General features: G+C 40.7%; 1 pseudogene; it reads left to right on the forward strand.

Moving 5' to 3' along the window:
- The first annotated feature begins 304 nt into the window (after positions 1 to 304).
- On the forward strand, positions 305 to 4,976 carry LOC113839017 (annotated as a pseudogene).
- The last annotated feature ends 12,185 nt before the right edge of the window (positions 4,977 to 17,161 follow it).

Consider the following 17,161-nt stretch of genomic DNA (forward strand, 5'->3'; position numbering starts at 1 on the left):
ATAACTTCTAAGAGTGCTGGGAGATCATCTCTTCATCACACACACACACACACACACACACACACACACACACACACACACACACACCAAGACAATTTCTCTTACACACAAACACAGAGACAAAGACACAGGACAGACATTGACAGAGACAGAGAAACAGAGACTCGGAATATATTTTGAATTATTGAAATATTATTCCAGATGATTTATTGTTAAAAGTACCTTGTTTTTAGTGAGAACTTATGCATGTAATAAAGGAGGAGTGATGGTTCAGATGAAAGATTTTCCATAAGAATAAGGTAGAATGGAGTGCTACTTTATTGTCACCACAGTGGGTGCACCTGAATCTACTGCTATTTCAGCTACTCGCTGGGGCTCCGCAATCACTGTTCCACTGCTCATGTGAAGGCTTAATGGGACTGCTATAACCTGTCAGAACTGCCTCTGACTCTGCAGCCAAATTTACTTCTTACCCAAGTCTCTATTGTTCTATTTTTACCAATAAAGAACTGGGAGTCAGACTATGGGGTGCAAACCTTCTAGCTAAGAAAGTCAGGGAAGGAACTATTTATATTCGTCCTTATCTGGCAACCTTAAGCAAGAGTTTCTTTTGTGATGCTAAACCAAAAAGATGACCAAATTCACAAGTCTACTATCAATACTTCCTGGGCATTTTCTATCCAGTTTCTGGAGTCCCTCTAACAATCTATGGCTACTTCCTTTCAACTAGATTTTGGCTCCAACTTCTGGCCCAAGCTTTTATTTAAATAATACAAATTCAGGGTTCAAAATGTGGTCAATATTCCACAAAATGAACAGGTATCTAAACCAAGTCCTCTTAACCTGAGTGGGAAAGAATCGTGCATTTTGGATGATGGTGAGTCTGTGAGTGACAAAGTTGCTGATAGAGCATGTTATTAACTCAGTCTCTCAATGTGTTAAGAACAGGTAAGGTGGCAATAGTGGAGGAGAAACCCAGTAATCTTAGTTTCCAATGCTGCAGAGCCTTAGGAAAAGGGTTAGGGAGTATATAATCACAGCCACCTAAAGCATCCCCTATATGAAGAGGGCATAGTGCAGGGCATACAGCCCCCCTTCCAGCATCCCACAAAAGCCCTTGCCCCACAGACATTTCAAGAAATGACTGCGATCTTATATGGAAGCAGCTCTGAGGGTATTGGGTCACTTGTTGGTTGAGTTCTGGGTAATTTTAGATGATCTTGTTTTTCCTGTTCTTACCTTTACTCTGTAGTAGGTCCCTTCTTAGAAGGGTCTAAATGTGGCATTTTCACTCTTCATTTCTCTAACATTTAGTTTCATCTGTCCATTCACAATTGATTATGGAAAATACCATTCAGATTATCTGCAGACATTTGACTTGTTTCAGCCACCCTTCCATCATCCTTCCTTTTCTCTCTCTCTGTATTTCACTGTCTCATTGAAATGCAATTAGTGGTAGTATTTTTTTTTATTTCATGTTCCACAATGTATTTACCTGTTTGGGAAGCATGAATTCTGTTATTTACAACAGGCTATTGATGAATACAAATGGAATTTGAGATAGGTTAATAACCAGTAATTTATTAGGGTATATGTTCACACAAGGGATCCAGTGACCAGGTTGGGACTGCAAGCAGGTCAGACCCAGAATGCTTTCCAGCACCAGCTCAGCCTAGAGAGAAAGACCATATGCTGGGCCCATTGCTCTTATACACCCTGCTATGTGCCTTTGACTATGCCCAAATTTGGGCATGGTCTGCAGTACTTGTAATCAGGGTCTCTCCTTACTACAGGCTTTTCATTATCTGTTTCTTTTTGTTTCTACAAGTGTTAACTATATGAAGCTATAGCCATCAATACTACCATTTGAATTTAAATTCTAGGAAATTAATTCTATGGAAACTTGAAAACTTATTGTTAATTTCTAAACAAGATGCTATTTTCATTCATATTCATCATCTGGGAGGTCAATATATATCAGGAAGCATAGGTGTACCAATTCATCTGGTAGTAATAATCTTCCCTCAATTACTTCCTTGAATTTTTGCAATTTGGAACATTCTTATATTTAAAAGATTAATATGCACTGTCATAATTACTTTAATTTTCTTTCATTCCTCCAAGCATATGTTGTTTCCAAAAGTCAAAAATTCTCTCAGTTTATATATTCTTTCCAAAAAGAGAAACCCTTCAAACATATTTGTAAGGAATGTGTACACATCAGACCTTGCTCTTTCATGCAGCCCATTTGTGAATTTTGGCTGGATAGGTTGAAATTGTTGCGATTTAGATCCTATTGATGGAGGAGAATGGTCTTACATTAGTATCCAGCAATTTGAGCCTTAATACATCTCTAATTAGGATTTGACAGCAATGGGTCACAAAAGTTATTAGGAAAATCTACTGTGGTCCAGGAGGAATACCCTCCATCCCCAGCTGATAGGAAAATTGCTAGCATCATTCATGTGATACCGATTTTGGGAACAAGGAAAATATGGGATTGTGGTTGATATGGCATCTTTTCTGCAGCTTCAGAGTGCTGCTGATGGCAAGTATTCCTTTGGCAGGGTGGATTCCCTCTGATGAAGCCCTGAGTGGCCCATCCTGAAGCTGAGACAATGAAGGCTTGTTTGCAAGAAAGACCTCGAAATATTGGATCTAGATGAACCATACAATATCTGAAATGCAGGTCTAACATACAGGTAACAGAAGCAAAACAGATGGAAGGAACTTCCAACATAATGAGTTCTGCACCCCAGCGATGTAACCTCTAAGAACATTGAAGGCTTTATTCTTCAAGTTTAGTCCACTTTTGTAATCACAGTTTCATACTCCTGATTTCATAAAAATTTCTCAAGAAATAATGATCCCCACTCATGTGGCTTAGCCCAAATATGGTCTGTGAAGGAAACTCTTGAAATGTAAAGTTCTCACAATTCTCTTCTCTATAGACTCCTGTGTCTGTATTTTTCTAAACAATTTGTCTAATTACAGTAGAATGAAAATGGCTGTCCATGTTCTTAACTGTGAAGATGGAATCCCTGTCCCTTTTTTATTGCTTTACTTTGAGTTTTCTAGAATCGTCTTACATTTGTACTAATTCATTAATTTCATTTTCTACAATATGCATTGCAATGGTTTAAATATTATGATTTTTATTGGTATGATTTGTTCCTAGAAAATTTTATATGTTCATATATTATATTATTATTGCACTCACTCATACCATTTTTCATATCATATCTTTTGGTTTTTTTTTTCTGTTTTTCTGTTTAGTGTCCCCTGAGTTTGATTAGCATGTCTCTTTGATTTCTTGTTTAGTTTGTATTTATCTGTTTTAGATTAGTGAGATACTTGATGGATACACAAATAAAGACATTGACTTTTCCTCTCCAAGAACATTTCAGTAGCCAGTAGTTCATCCTGATTACGTCTAGTGAAATATTTTCTAAACAACATTCTTTCAGACACAGCCTATTGTCACTTTCTCATGTACCCAAAAGTGTTTTGTTATTTGCCATACTCCATCACCCACACAATGCCGGTGACTGTCTTCCTAAGTACATCATTACTTAGAATTGCTTCTGAACTTTCTTGAAAGGTATGTTCAATACTCAGACTTGAGGATTTGCTTTCAGGACCATAAACTTTTATAGTTCATGTGCTTCCCTCTCCCAGTATCTCATTCTCATATAACCCTACTATTTTGATCATGCTCTCTCTTTTGTCTTCCATTCTTGGCCCTGTCTCTTGCCCCTCTCTCTTGGTCTCCTTTGTCCACACTCTCTTTGTCTTCCTCTCTCATTAGTCACATGCCCACCCCTGGCCTGGTTACTCAGCTGGTCTTATTTAGTCTGCCACTTTCTCTCCCTGCTCTGGACATTTTCTAGATGTCTCTGTCTGTATGTTCCCTTAATCTACAATAAAAACTTTCTTCTCAACTGTGAAAAACAAGAATTGCTTTCAGAGGCATTGTTCAGGCAAAGTTTCAGGGATGTGTGGGTTCACTTCTTTATAGTACATGCATAAGTAAGGCTAGAATTCTGTAGCTATATCATTTGTGGTGGTGAGAAGTGTTTTCCACAGAGCTCAGGGCATGATCCTGGACATGTTTTCCTTAAAAAGGGGGAAGGGAATGGAAATAATCCATTCTTTTTTATCTATGGTGCAGACACCCCAGATTGGGGTGATGAAGGCCTGGTCATCAACAGATTGGGACAATGGCTGTGATGAGTGGTGGCAGGAGATCCATCTTACTGAGCAAGACATTGGGGCCTTCAGCAAACTGAACCCCAAACCCAAATTCTTTGTTTGCTGTGGAAATCTTATTCACACCATGCCAGGAATACCCTGGTGGTAAGAACAGACAAAGGACCTGCAGCAAGTGCTAATGTTCATTAACTAAGACATTGCACTGGTGCTGGTCAGTTGTAACCATGACTTGGGTAAAGTTCCCACAGAGAAGACTATGGAAGAGTTCTGCAAGATGTGCAGAGATGATTAATTTAGCTTCTGGATAGTGTGCTCCATGTTCATTCTGCTCAATTCTTAGTTATTCTTTGATGCCCCGGACTGAGGCCCATCTAGGACCATTCAGTTGACCAGCAACTGAGGATCACAGAGAAGCATGACCAGCATGCCATTGTCATCTAGCCCATCCAAAATTTCCTGAAGAGTATTGATGAGGATAAGGACTACTTCAACCTCTCTAATGCTGTGCAAAAGGAGTTGGTAGACAAGGTCTTTAAGGTACCAGAGTTGTGTTATTGGGTCACTACCTCAAGAATGCTGGGGGAACCTAGCAAGAACTTGACATGGTGATTTCATTCCCAACCGTGTGCCAGCTAGACAAAGACACACATGACCTCTCTGTGGTGGTCATCACTGGTGAGAAAATTGTTCACCAGTACTACAGCTTAGATGAGCTGAGTGAAAGAGGAATTTACCATGACATGAAGGTGCCGATTAAGGAGTGATTTCTCATGTTATCACTGAGTTTTCATGTCTATGACATTCCATTTTGCTAGAATGTTCACAGTCCCTCCTAGCAATGTCTGAGTAGACAGGCAGGTTTTTTAGTGGATTTACTTTTACATATAACAATGTGCTATGTTTTATCCTTAATTATATTTAAAAGAGCGCATCTTCCCTTTAATAAACCAGAAAAGAAGGCTATGGATTTATCTAATTATGATGTGAGACTTTCCACATGATATTTGAATAAATTACCTTTATTTTGCAGCTTTCAACAATGCCCTGGAATTCCAATGTTTCTGACAGTTTACAGACAATTCTCACCTCTTGCCCTCAATTCCAGCTCAGTAATCAAGTGTGATTCTCAATTAATCCTCAGTGTAAACTGCATCTGCATGCTGAAATTGTGGTCATGACTCCCAGAATGCTGGGAATACAAAGGTCCCTCCTCCCTGCATGACATGGCAAATATCACTACTCCCTTACAGGGCCATCTAAATTCCTCATTCCAGGGAGCTTCACAGCCTCCACTGATTGTGAGTTTCAAGATTTCTGTTACTGCTGATGGGATGGATCAGGTGGTCCACATGATGGTGTGTTTGCTTTTTTGAAGACAGATGTCACACTCATGCACAGACTCTGTTTCAGAACAGAGACTGCAGCATGAAGACCCTGCACGGACCATTTTTCTGCCCTATTTATATTCTCCTGCTGCAGGCAGCTCACAGCATTATCAGATCACAATGAACCTGTTGGGAGAATTGGACTGCATATAATCTTTTCCCAAGAACAAGACAGAACTGTCATTGGGCAAAATATACCATGTTAATTTCCACAGACATACAATATCCCTGTACAAAAGAACAGAGTAAGTTAGTTAAAATCCACTTCCTTGTGGAATCTGCTAAGCTGCCTCCTCTGGGAGCCACCTGTTTGGCTCTTTTTCCATGTATCTCCTGACCTGATGCTAAAGTAATCAGGGTCACTGTATCCTGCTGCAGAAATTTTGCAACCCTGCAGAGGCACAGGGCAATATTAAACTGACTTTTAAAACTCACTGACCATTAAATTAAAAACTTTCTTGTTAAAAACCTCATGTCACAATAGCAAAACCATGAGAAATTAAATAAAAAGACAGCTGGATATCTAAATTCATATTGAAGAAAAATGTAACAATTTATTTATGTGAGAGATTAGTTACACACGAGAGCTCATTGCTAGGTTTCTCTAGATTTTGAATCTAGAGAAAAAATATTTTTTTCAAGTTTTTTTAAGATTTATTTATTATCTATACAGTATTTCCTCTGCATGTATGCCTGCAGGTCAGAAGAGGGCACCAGATCTCATTACAGATGGCTGTGAGCCACCACGTGGTTGCTGAAATTTGAATTCAGGACCCCTGGAAGAGCAGTCAGTGCTCTTAACCTCTGAACCATCTCTCCAGCCCTGGATTTTTAAAAATATGTATCTTAGGTAGAGTTATAGTACTGTGATGAAAGACTATGGTCAAAATCAAGTTGGGAAGCTAAGGGTATATTTAGCATATGCTTCCACATTACTGCACATCATCAAAGGAAGAAAGGATAGAAACTCTAACATGGCGGGAACTTAAAGTCAGGAAGAAGACAGAGGAAGACTTTACTCCACATGACTTACTCAGCTTGCCTTCTTATAGAACCTATGTGTGGCATTAGTATAAGCTGGGCCCTCACCCATCAATTAGTAACTTATGTAATTACCCATAGGACTGTATACAGCATTACCTTATGGAGACATTCTCAATTCTTGTTTCCTCGTCTCAGATGACTTTAGCTTGTGTCAAGTTGACATGAGACTAACTAACCAGGTGTCAACCTAGGCTTGTGGGTTAGGCTTGTGGTTGGGTTTAGGTTTATGGTTAGCTTTAGGGTTAGGGTTAGGGTTAGGGTTAGGGTTAGATTAGGGTTAGGGTTAGGGTTAGGATTAGGGTTTGGGTTAGGGTTAGGTTTAGGTTTAGTGTTGGGGTTAGGGTTAGGGTGAGTGTTAGGGTTAGGTTAGGGGTACGGTTAGGGTTACGGTTAGGGTTAGGTTAGGGTTAGGGTTAGGGTTATGGTTAGGGTTGTGTTTAGGTTTATGGTAGGGGTTAGGGTTAGGGTTAGGGTTAGGATTAGGGTTTAGGGTTAGGTTTAGGGTTAGGGTTAGGGTTATGTTAAGGTTAGGGTTAGGGTTAGGTTTAGGGTTAGGGTGAGGTGATAGTTAGGGTTAGGGTTAGGTTCAGGGTTGAGGTTAGGTTTAGCGATAGGGTTAGGGTTAGGGTTACGGTTAGGGTTAGGGTTAGAGTTTGTTTTAGGGTTATGGTTAGGGTTAGTGGTTAGCGTTAAGGTTAGGGTTAGGGTTATGGTTAGGTTTATGGTTAGGTTAGGGTTAGGGTTGTGGTTGGGGTTGGAGTTAGGGTTAGTTTTAGGGATAGAATTAGGTTTAGGGTTAGGGTTAGGGTTAGGGTTAGGGTTAGGTTTAGGTTTAGTGTTAGGTCAGGGTTCGTGTTAAGGTTTTGTTTAGGGTTATGGTTAGGTTTAGGGTTAGTGTTAGTTTTAGGGTTAGTGTTAGGTTTAGGTTTAGGGTTAGGGTTAGGGTTTGGGTTAGGGTTAGGGTTAGGGTTAGGATTAAGGTTAGGGTTAGGGTTAGGGGTTAGGGTTAGGGTTAGGGTTAGTGTTTGGGTTGTGTTTAGGTTTAGTGTTAGGGTTGGGGTTAGGGTTATGGTTAGGGTTAGGTTAGGGTTAAGGTTAGGGTTAGGATTAGGGTTATAGTTGGTGTTAGGGTTAGGTTAGTGTTAGGGTTAGGGTTAGGTTAGGGTTAAGGTTAGGGTTACGGTTAGGTTTAGGGGTAGGTTTAGGGTTAGGGATAGGGTTAGGGTAAGATTTAGGATTAGGTTAGGGTTAGGGTTTGGGTTAGGGTTAGGATTGTGTTTAGTTAGGGTTAGTGTTAGGGGTAGGGTTAGGGTTAGGGTCAGGGTTAGGGTTAGGTTAGGGTTAGGGATAGGGTTAGGTTTAGATTTAGTTTTAGGGTTAGGGTTAGGGTTAGGGTTAGGGTTAGGTTTAGGGACAGGTTTAGGGTTAGAGTTAGGTTTAGGGTAAGGGTTAGGGTTAAGTTAGGGTTAGGGTTTGGGTTAGGGATAGGATTGTGTTTAGTTAGGGTTAGGGTTAGGGTTACGGTTAGGGTCAGGGTTAGGGTTAGGTTAGGGTTAGGGATAGGGTTGGGTTTAGATTTAGGTTTAGGGTTAGGGTTAGGGTTATGGTTAGGGTTTGGGTTAGGTTAGGATTAGGCTTATGGTTAGGTTTAGGTTTATGGTTAGTTTTAGGGTTAGGCTTAGGGTTCGGGTTAGGGTTAGGGTTAGGTTTAGATTTAGGTTTAGGGTTAGGGTTAGGGTTAGCGTTAGGGTTAGGATTAGCGTTTCGGTTAGGGTTAGGGTTAGGTTTAGGGTTAGGTTAGGGTTAGGTTAGGGTTAGGGTTACGGTTAGGGTTAGGGTTAGGGTTATGGTTAGGGTTGAGTTTAGGTTTATGGTTTGGTTTTGGGATAGTGTTAGGTTTAGGTATAGGGTTAGGTTTAGGGTTAGGATTAGGGTTAGTTTCATTGTCAGTTTAAGGGTTATGGTTAGGGTTAGTGTTAGGGTTAGGTTTAGGGTTAAGATCAGTGTTAGTGTTATGGTTAGTGTTAGCGTTAGGGTTACCGTTAGGTTAGGGTTAGGGTTAGGGTTAGTTTTAGGGTTAGGTTCAGGGTTAGGGTTAGGGGTAGGGTTAAAATCAGTGTTAGAGTTATGGTTAGGGTTAGCGTTAGGGTTATGGTTAGGGTTAGACACAGTGTTCGGGTTAGGGTTAGGTTTAGGGTTAGACACAGTGTTATTGTTAGGGTTAGGGTTTGGGTTAAGATTTGGGTTAGGTTCAGTGTTAGGTTAAGATTTATGTGTTAGGGTTAGGGTTCAGGTTCGGGTTAGGGTTGGGTTAGGTTCAGGTTTTGGTTTAGTTTTAGGTTGATGGTGAGGGTTGTGGTTAGGGCTAGGGTTAGGATTAGGGTTAATTTCAGGTTTCGGTTTTGTGTTAGGGTTACGGTGAGTGTTAGGGTTAGAATTAGGGTTAGGTTCAGGGTTAGGTTAAGGGTTAGGGTTAGGGTTAGGGTTTACTTATGTTTAGAGTTAGGGATTGGGGTAGGGAAGGTTTATGTTTAGTGTTAGAGTTATGGTTAGGGGTAGGTTCAGGGTTAGGTTAAGGGATAAGGGTTAGGTTTAGGGTTAAGATTAGGGTTAGGGTTATGGTAAGTATTAGGGTTTCTACTAAGTTTCTACTACTCTACATTCATGGGAATGAAACAGAGGGTTAGGGTTAGGGTTAGGGTTAGGGTTAGGGTTAGGGTTGGCTTATGTTTAGAGTTAGGGATAGGGGTAGGGAAGGTTTATGTTTAGTGTTAGGGTTATGGTTAGGGGTAGGTTCAGGGTTAGGTTAAGGGATAAGGGTTAGGTTTAGGGTTAAGATTAGTGTTAGGGTTATGGTAAGTAATAGGGTTTCTACTAAGTTTCTACTACTCTACATTCATGGGAATGAAACAGAGGGTTAGGGTTAGGGTTAGGGTTAGGGTTAGGGTTAGGGTTAGGGTTAGGGTTAGGGTTAGCGTTAGGGTTAGGGTTAGGGTTAGTTGCTCTCACAGGACATAAGAAATTTGCTGGTTTCCTCAGATCAGAAAAATGTTCCTTTGTCTGTGGAAAGCATGGGTCAGCCTAAGGTACAGACACCCTTGGTTCATGGAGGGCAACGACAGCATGTCAATCAATACAAGCTAATTTTAGACAAGCAGTGGGTAGAATGAGATGCCCAGGGATTTCAGACATTTCCTATAGAGGAGCATAGGAAATACTCAGAAACATAAGCCAGATGCAAATAGTGATACCATTTAAGCAGCTCAAGGAAGGACTAAGGAAGGCTTATGTTCATTATAGATCAACAGAGATTTTCACCCAGATTGTGATAGGGAATGTTGCTCTAGCAGCCTTACCCCTAGTAATTTGGAAGCAGATAGACCAGGCCTGCCTGTCATGAGATTATTTGTTGTAGAGAGCAGGCAGGTTCATAGGGAGTAATTTCAAAATTGGTCTCTAGAATAATTTGGACAATATCAAAAAAAGTTAGAGACACAGGTGTTGAACTTTTGATTGTGAAACAGCTAGCTCATGAGAATGCTAGTCCAGTGTGCCAGGTGGTGCCAAGGCCTCACTGGAAGAAGGCTGACATAGAGGAGTTCATTAAAATTTGTTTAGATATCAGACCTGCTTACAGTCGGGGATTAGCGATTGGGGCTGCCTTGCATGAATTTCATTTCAGTATATGTTATTCCTACAGAGAAAGCAAGCTCTAAGGAGGAAGAAAAGCACAGAGCCTTCTAGCGGTTGCTTTGGACATGGTCAGAAAGGGTACAAAGTCCCAACAGAAGAGGAAATAGAGAATCTGGATTATGCTCGAGATTCAGGACAGAAATTCATCCATAGATCAATTACAACAGGTCAGCTCTAGCCCAGTGGACAGAAGGCAAGCTATATCAAATGTCAAAACCTAAGAAATTTGTAGCCTCCAGAGCTGCTACTGTGGCTGACACCACACAAAATCTTTAGAAAATACGAATAATACAACCAATCAAAAACTGTTTTAAGACCTGTGGAAAGAAAAGCAACATCAAAAAATTTGGGTTTGTTCAAATTTTGATTGCTTTTAATTCAAGGATTGGTTATAGCTGCTTTGATACAAAGATTTCTTCTTTTTTAAAGTTTCATATTCTCAACATTTATCTTGTTATCATCTCCAAACTACATTAGCAGATGGTTGATGTTGACATGGTTTTGGGTAGGTAACAATACAATTTTATTCAAGAAGATATTATTTGTGGACAGTCTGTCTACTTGGCTAGGTACACACCCTGCTGTTGTTTGAGGTAATTCAATGTGGAAAAACATTTTTTTGCACTTTTCACAAGGCTAGTGCCGCTGTCCACTGTGTTTTCTTTGGTGTCTTCAGAGATTTTCTGATCGGAAAAATCTCCACTGGCATCCAGGCTCGTTGCACACGAAGGGCTTCTCTCCCCTGTGTTTCTTGATATGGTCTTTAAGGTGATATGACCTTATGTAAGATTGGTCACAAACCTGATATGGGAAGAAGAAGAACTTCAAAGGGGAGACGCTTCTCCTGGGTCACGTGGCTGTGGGTCTCCGGGTCTGACTTCTCTTGAGAATGCTGTACCTGGACCGAAGTGAACACTGAACAGCTCTCCAGAGCTTGACTTTGACTCACAAAGGAACTGGGAGGGTTCATGGAGAAGCCTACATATGGGGTTTGGTTTGCAGATGAAATCATCTGAGAACTGTGGCTTCCTTCAACATTGGGTGATGGCTTCTGACTTAAACAGACATTCTCATCTACAGAGGTGGTCTTCATCTGACCCAAGCAGGAAGGTTCTTCAACCCCCTGGCAGTTGTTTCCTGATTCTGGGACAGGTTGTCTTTGGCATTGAATATTGTCCTCATGCTCCAGGAATTTGCATCTGACATCTAGAGGGGACACCAATTGTCCCCTGCATCTGAGGATCCATATAGGGATATAGGGATACTGGTTGCCTCTGAAGGCTGATGTCTGAAACCACCGGGCATGTACTCACCATTCAGGATATTTTCCTGACTTCCATGGCTGAACAATGTCATTTGATCATAGTGGTTTATCTGGCCTCTCAGGTCTGTCACCTGGTGCCCATTAAAAGGCTGATATCCCTCAGGAGTTAGTATCAGATCTCTATGTATCATCTGACCTTTGGCAGGCTAATTAATGCAGGGTCCTTGGTGGAAATCACTTGGGGTTATTTCCTGTTCCTTATAGGCTTCAAGGAAGACCTGGAAGACTTCAAGTTCCCCAGTTGCTTTGGGAAACGAGAACATCTTGCTGAACCAGGTTTTCAGTCTTGAGATCTTAAGGTCCTTGTGGGTACTCAAATATAGGAACTGGTCTTTTGCTTGATTGTTGTCCAAACCAGACTGAAAATGTCAGGTGGAGGGTAGGGCTTCGGAACTTCAAGGGCTGATGATTGCAGAATCCGAGAAATGAACTCAATTCCTGATCTCTCCAGTCTCCCTTTATAAACTTGGTGAGAAGTGGGCAGGGCTTTAAAGACTAGGACTAGGCATGTCTTGCCCTTTGTGGGGTGTGTAGGGTGGAGCCCCACACTTAGAGTACTTGCTTCAGCTTCTTTACCCAGGCTCTTAGGATTCAGAGTGTGGTCTTCTTTTCCCAGCCTCTCAGGGTGCTTTGCTTGAAGTTTGTTCGTACATTACTTGATGCCTAGTATCCACTTGTAAGGATGCAAACAATTCCTGTAGCTCAGGCTAAAATGTTGACTCATGCAGGTGCTCTTTACCAAGTCTCAATCTGCTGCCTCTCCTTTGTGTGGATGGAGAAGGAATACAAAAATTTCAATTAAGAATTTTTTTCATTTCAACAAACTAATCATAGCCTAGGCAAAAGGGGAGATGAGAGATGTGCGCATGTTCTGTGTGTAACGTGTGGCCACTCTGGTATATATGAAATATGATTGTGAATGTGTGAATAGTGACAAAAGGAAATGCTCACATTGCTTTGGAAATGATTCAAAAGATACTTGAATTGCCTCACCTACAGTTTAAAAGCTACCTAAATTGCTTTGAATATAATTAAAAAGTGCTTCTACTCAGTCAAGGTCTTAAAAGATTGGTGATTTGAACCCTCCGAGCCTCAGTGAAAAAATATTAAAAGCCTATGGCTTTGTCTTAAGAGCAAAAGAATTCTATACAAATGGTTCTATAGTGGCTACCAAAGGAGAGGATATAAAATTCCTCCTAAAAAAACATTGGTTAAAAAAGAAAATATAAAGATAGTACTTAATATGATTTAGAAAAAGGTTTTTGAGAAAAAGCCTCAAAACTTCTGTCCTAGTTAGATGACCTCCATCCCCACCAAACATGGAATGGTGGCAGCTACGATAAATATGAGGCCTTGTCAGCCAATGAAAGCTTCACATGTGGGAGTAGAAAAGACTGCTCAGAAAGTTTAAGTAATTTTCAAATATTGTTTGGGACTCATGTTGTATTCTAAAGAAGTTAAGCCTAAAAAGATAGAAATTAGAAAGTATAATTTACAGTCTTTGATTTTTTTTAGAAGTTGTTGAAAAATATTATGTCCCTTTTTTAGGTCATTTAATATTATTGACTTAAAACCTTTAAATAAGATTCTAAAAGGAGATGGTGATTCCAGTCCACCCAGACACTTAAGAAAAAAGGGTAATGAGTTCTTCTACTGTTACAGAATGTAATCCAACATCAACAGATGTTAACAGTATAAAACCATGAAAAGCTGATGCTGTCTTCCCAGCAAAACTGTTAAATCCTTACTTGCAAACAGTATCCTGTATGGTGTAAAAATGCCGTAAGGAGTCTAGCTGATATTTTGACTGAGACTCAAATAAGATACATTTCCCTTCTAACCAGCAACACATCGGTTGGTTATTTCTGAACAGTGACTCATGGGCAATTGCCTTTGCTCAATTTTCAGAGAGTTGATCTCTTTCTAGATCAGTGTCTTTTGCCATGACCTCTAATGCATCCTTTCACATTACCCAAAATAGTAAAGAACAGTCCCATAAAAATGATGTGTTTTTACTGATGGTTCCTCTAATAAAAGAGCAGCTTATGGTATTGATGGAAAAATATGAAGAACAGCCGACTCGGGCTTCAGTTCAAATATCCAAATAATGAGCTGCTGCAATGGTCTTATAGCTCCTAAGAAATGATACACTTAAGGTGTTTATTATGTCTTTAACGCTCTTCAGGTGCTATATTTCCGTGCATAGAAACAAATAATGAGCAGGTTAAAATATTAATTGAGTAAATTCAAAATGTTATTCACCTAAGAATATATCCATGTTTTCTGGGTCACATTGGAAGTCCCTTCAGGCCTTTCCCTGCATACTGGCTAAAGAGAAGGTGACAAAAGACTAATTGGCAAAGTGGTTGGTTTGTCTCAGAGAAAACTCTGTGGCTTCAGAACTTTAATCAGCAAATCAACACAAGTTTAGAAAACAATTTGGCTTAACCAGAGAGACTGCTCACCAAATCGTCAAACAATAAGGTGTGCCCATAATATTTTTCTGTGACTAACGTAGGAGTGAAACCTTGAAGCCTACTTCTTAATCATTTATGCCCTATGGATGTTACTCAGATTACAGAATTTGATATGTTAAAATATGTGCACATGGCAATTGATAGGTATTAGGGTTTCTAAATATGTTTTGCTTACATGGGAGTTCCAAAAGTGATAAAGGACAATGGATCTGGATATTCTATTATGGCATTTCAGCTATTTGTATTCAATAGAAAATTCATCATGAAACAGGTGTTCCTTGTAATCCTTGGAGTGTGCTCACAGCTCCTTGAAAATGTAACTACAAAAGATAAAACGAAGGGGGAGTAATGTCCCCAATCTCCCATAATACAGTCTTTTCCATAAAACAGTGGAAAAGACCAATCCTGCCCTAATTTGGGGTGTTGGGCATGTTTGTTTCCTTGCAGGAAAATAATAAAGTGAGATGCCTGCCAGAACGTTTGAGATGCACTTAGCAGAGAAAAACCAGACCTGAGAACATGGGAGCCTGCCCAAGGCAGTTCAAGTGAGATAAGCTGAACCAGTATTCCTGACACTTGATGTCATAGCGTCTACAGTCTGTGAAAGAAAGGCAGTGGGTTCCAGAGTTCTAGTTTCTCAACAGGCTTGACATCTTGCAAGTGGATGGCAAAAGAAACAGACTTTGGCATCAGTGCTGGGCTGACTAAAACTATTGCTGTTGCTGCTACAGCAGCCACTGTATCTATACAGTCACAGTCTGTAACTATAGCCACCAGAGTGGATAAACTGGCAGGGGAAATAACTGTCTCTTAGCACACAGAGCCCCATAAATAACTTAGTCCATGTAGGAAGTTTAAATCTTAATCAACAAATTACGCACATGAATTGGACAATCAATTTTTTAGGATAATTGAGACCTGAGTTCGTCCATCCTCTGGAGAGATCCTCCTTAGCATATTACTGATGGCAGTCCATTTAGTCCATTTAGTCCAAGAATGGGCTGGGTTCTTATCTCTGGGCCTTGCAGCCATAGGACTTCATTTGAATAAGGCACCTCGCACTAGACAAGCCTAGGCTCCATTTCTCACTGGATGACCACAGAGAATCCTTCAGTTCAACTATGGTTGAGCCTACCAAAAAATTAGTCAGCCAATGATGCGTGAGACCAAGGGGGTGCCAACCAACTTAAGACAGGAAGGCCATGCAGTCTGGGTAATTTCTCCCAGGTAAGGTTAGTATCAACTTCCTGGTCACCTAACACAGGTGCTAAGTTATATATAAAGAAGGGGGTGATGTGGGGTCTCAGGCCCCTCAGGGTCTGAACTGCTTGTTAGACAAAAACCACAGGTGCATCCTGTTTTCTAGTCCTGGCTTACAACCCTGGCCTTGCCCCACTATGCCTGTCAAAACCGGAGCTTTTCTTCCAGGAACTCTTACACCTGGGGTTTTTCCACTGTGCTGCTATCTCCCTGGCTGCTATCTCCCTGGAAAAAGAAGTCAACGTCAGACAGACGCACATAGCACAAATGGCCTGACTGTTCAGTTTTTAATTAAATCTCCTGGCTTTTGCCTGATACTCGGCGTGGGCAGTGCCAGCTACTCCTCCTCTGGCTCCAGCCCCACCCACCTGCCTGCCCACCTGCCTTCCCACCCACCTGCCTGCACCTAAACCCCATCTGCTTCTGCCTCATGCAGCCCTGGCAGGCAAGAATCCATATTCTTTGCCTTCTGCCTCCCCAATGATCATCAAATCCAATACCCATGCCCACCCTTTGTGTCCACTAAGTTTCTGTCACAGCCCTGAGAGTCCTTACTGATACAATATAATTATTTGTTGGTTTCTAGATGATGAAGGATGTCTCCATTTGCCTAGGCTACTCTGGAAACCATTATGTTGACAAGGTATTCCTTAATCTCAAAGAGATTATCATGCCTCACCCTCATGAGTGCTAGCATTAAAGGTGGCTGGAATCTGAACCCCAGATGGTTTATTCATTGTATGCAAATGAATGTGGAGTGACAGGTTTGTCTGTGAAATTGCAACTGATCATATAGGCCTAGACCCTTTAGTGCTAATCTTTAGAGGAAATTGCATCATGAAATCTTATCCAGTGTTGTAGCTTCACAATAAATGTGAATTCATTAAATAGTAAAAAAAAAAAAAAGTTAGGAGCATTTATTGCTTCTACATTGCATGTTTTGTCAATGGGTTGTTTGGTCTTGGGAGGGAAAAAAATGATCTGAAGCCGAAAGCCAGCCTACACTAAATATTTAGGAGCTCCAAATCCTGCCTGGGTTACTGGAGAATCTGGCTCAAAAAGAAAAACAAGCTATGCAGCAACAACATACAGAATGTCCTCATGTGTCTCTAGAAGAGCCATACATTCTTATTATCAGAGGACACATAAGTGGCAGACAAGAGGCAAAACCTGCAATCCCAGCTACTTGGAAAACTGTAATTCAAGGACTGTGAGGACTATGGAGAGACTCTGAGGTGCAAACATGGATACATGATCAGAACTTTTCTGAAAGGTTAAAGTGAATTTCTTAACAAATACCATGAGTTGCTCCCTTGTCTCTCAGTCCTTGGGTGAAAAATACAAGCACTCAGTCTCCACCCACATTCTCACCATCTCAGATCCCCAATGGTAATGAAGCTCTATTCCAAAAACATGGCCTTTATTTATATCCACATGGGACCTGCATTGGTCCTCTACTTTTCATCCACAATCACCAAGCAGAACCCCCACTGTAGCTTCACTCAGTCTGCAGCCCCACCCTAGGGCAGCCTAGTCCAGATCAGGAAGTCTTTCTTTATTGAGATGTTGTGTTCAGTTTTGATTTGGGATGAGTCTGGAAAATTAACAGAGGCTTGATCCATCCTCTTAGGGCTCCTTACCACATGGAAATAATGGATCAAACAAATTTGTCTTGCAATGGTCAGTGACCTTATGAGGAAATGTGTCTTTATAGGTGCTGGATAGTGTTTCTCCTCTGACATTCCAAGTACTGTTAATGCATCATT

Source organism: Cricetulus griseus, unplaced genomic scaffold, assembly GCF_003668045.3.
Source record: "Cricetulus griseus strain 17A/GY unplaced genomic scaffold, alternate assembly CriGri-PICRH-1.0 unplaced_scaffold_40, whole genome shotgun sequence".
In the NCBI taxonomy this organism is placed as follows: Eukaryota; Metazoa; Chordata; class Mammalia; order Rodentia; family Cricetidae; genus Cricetulus; species Cricetulus griseus.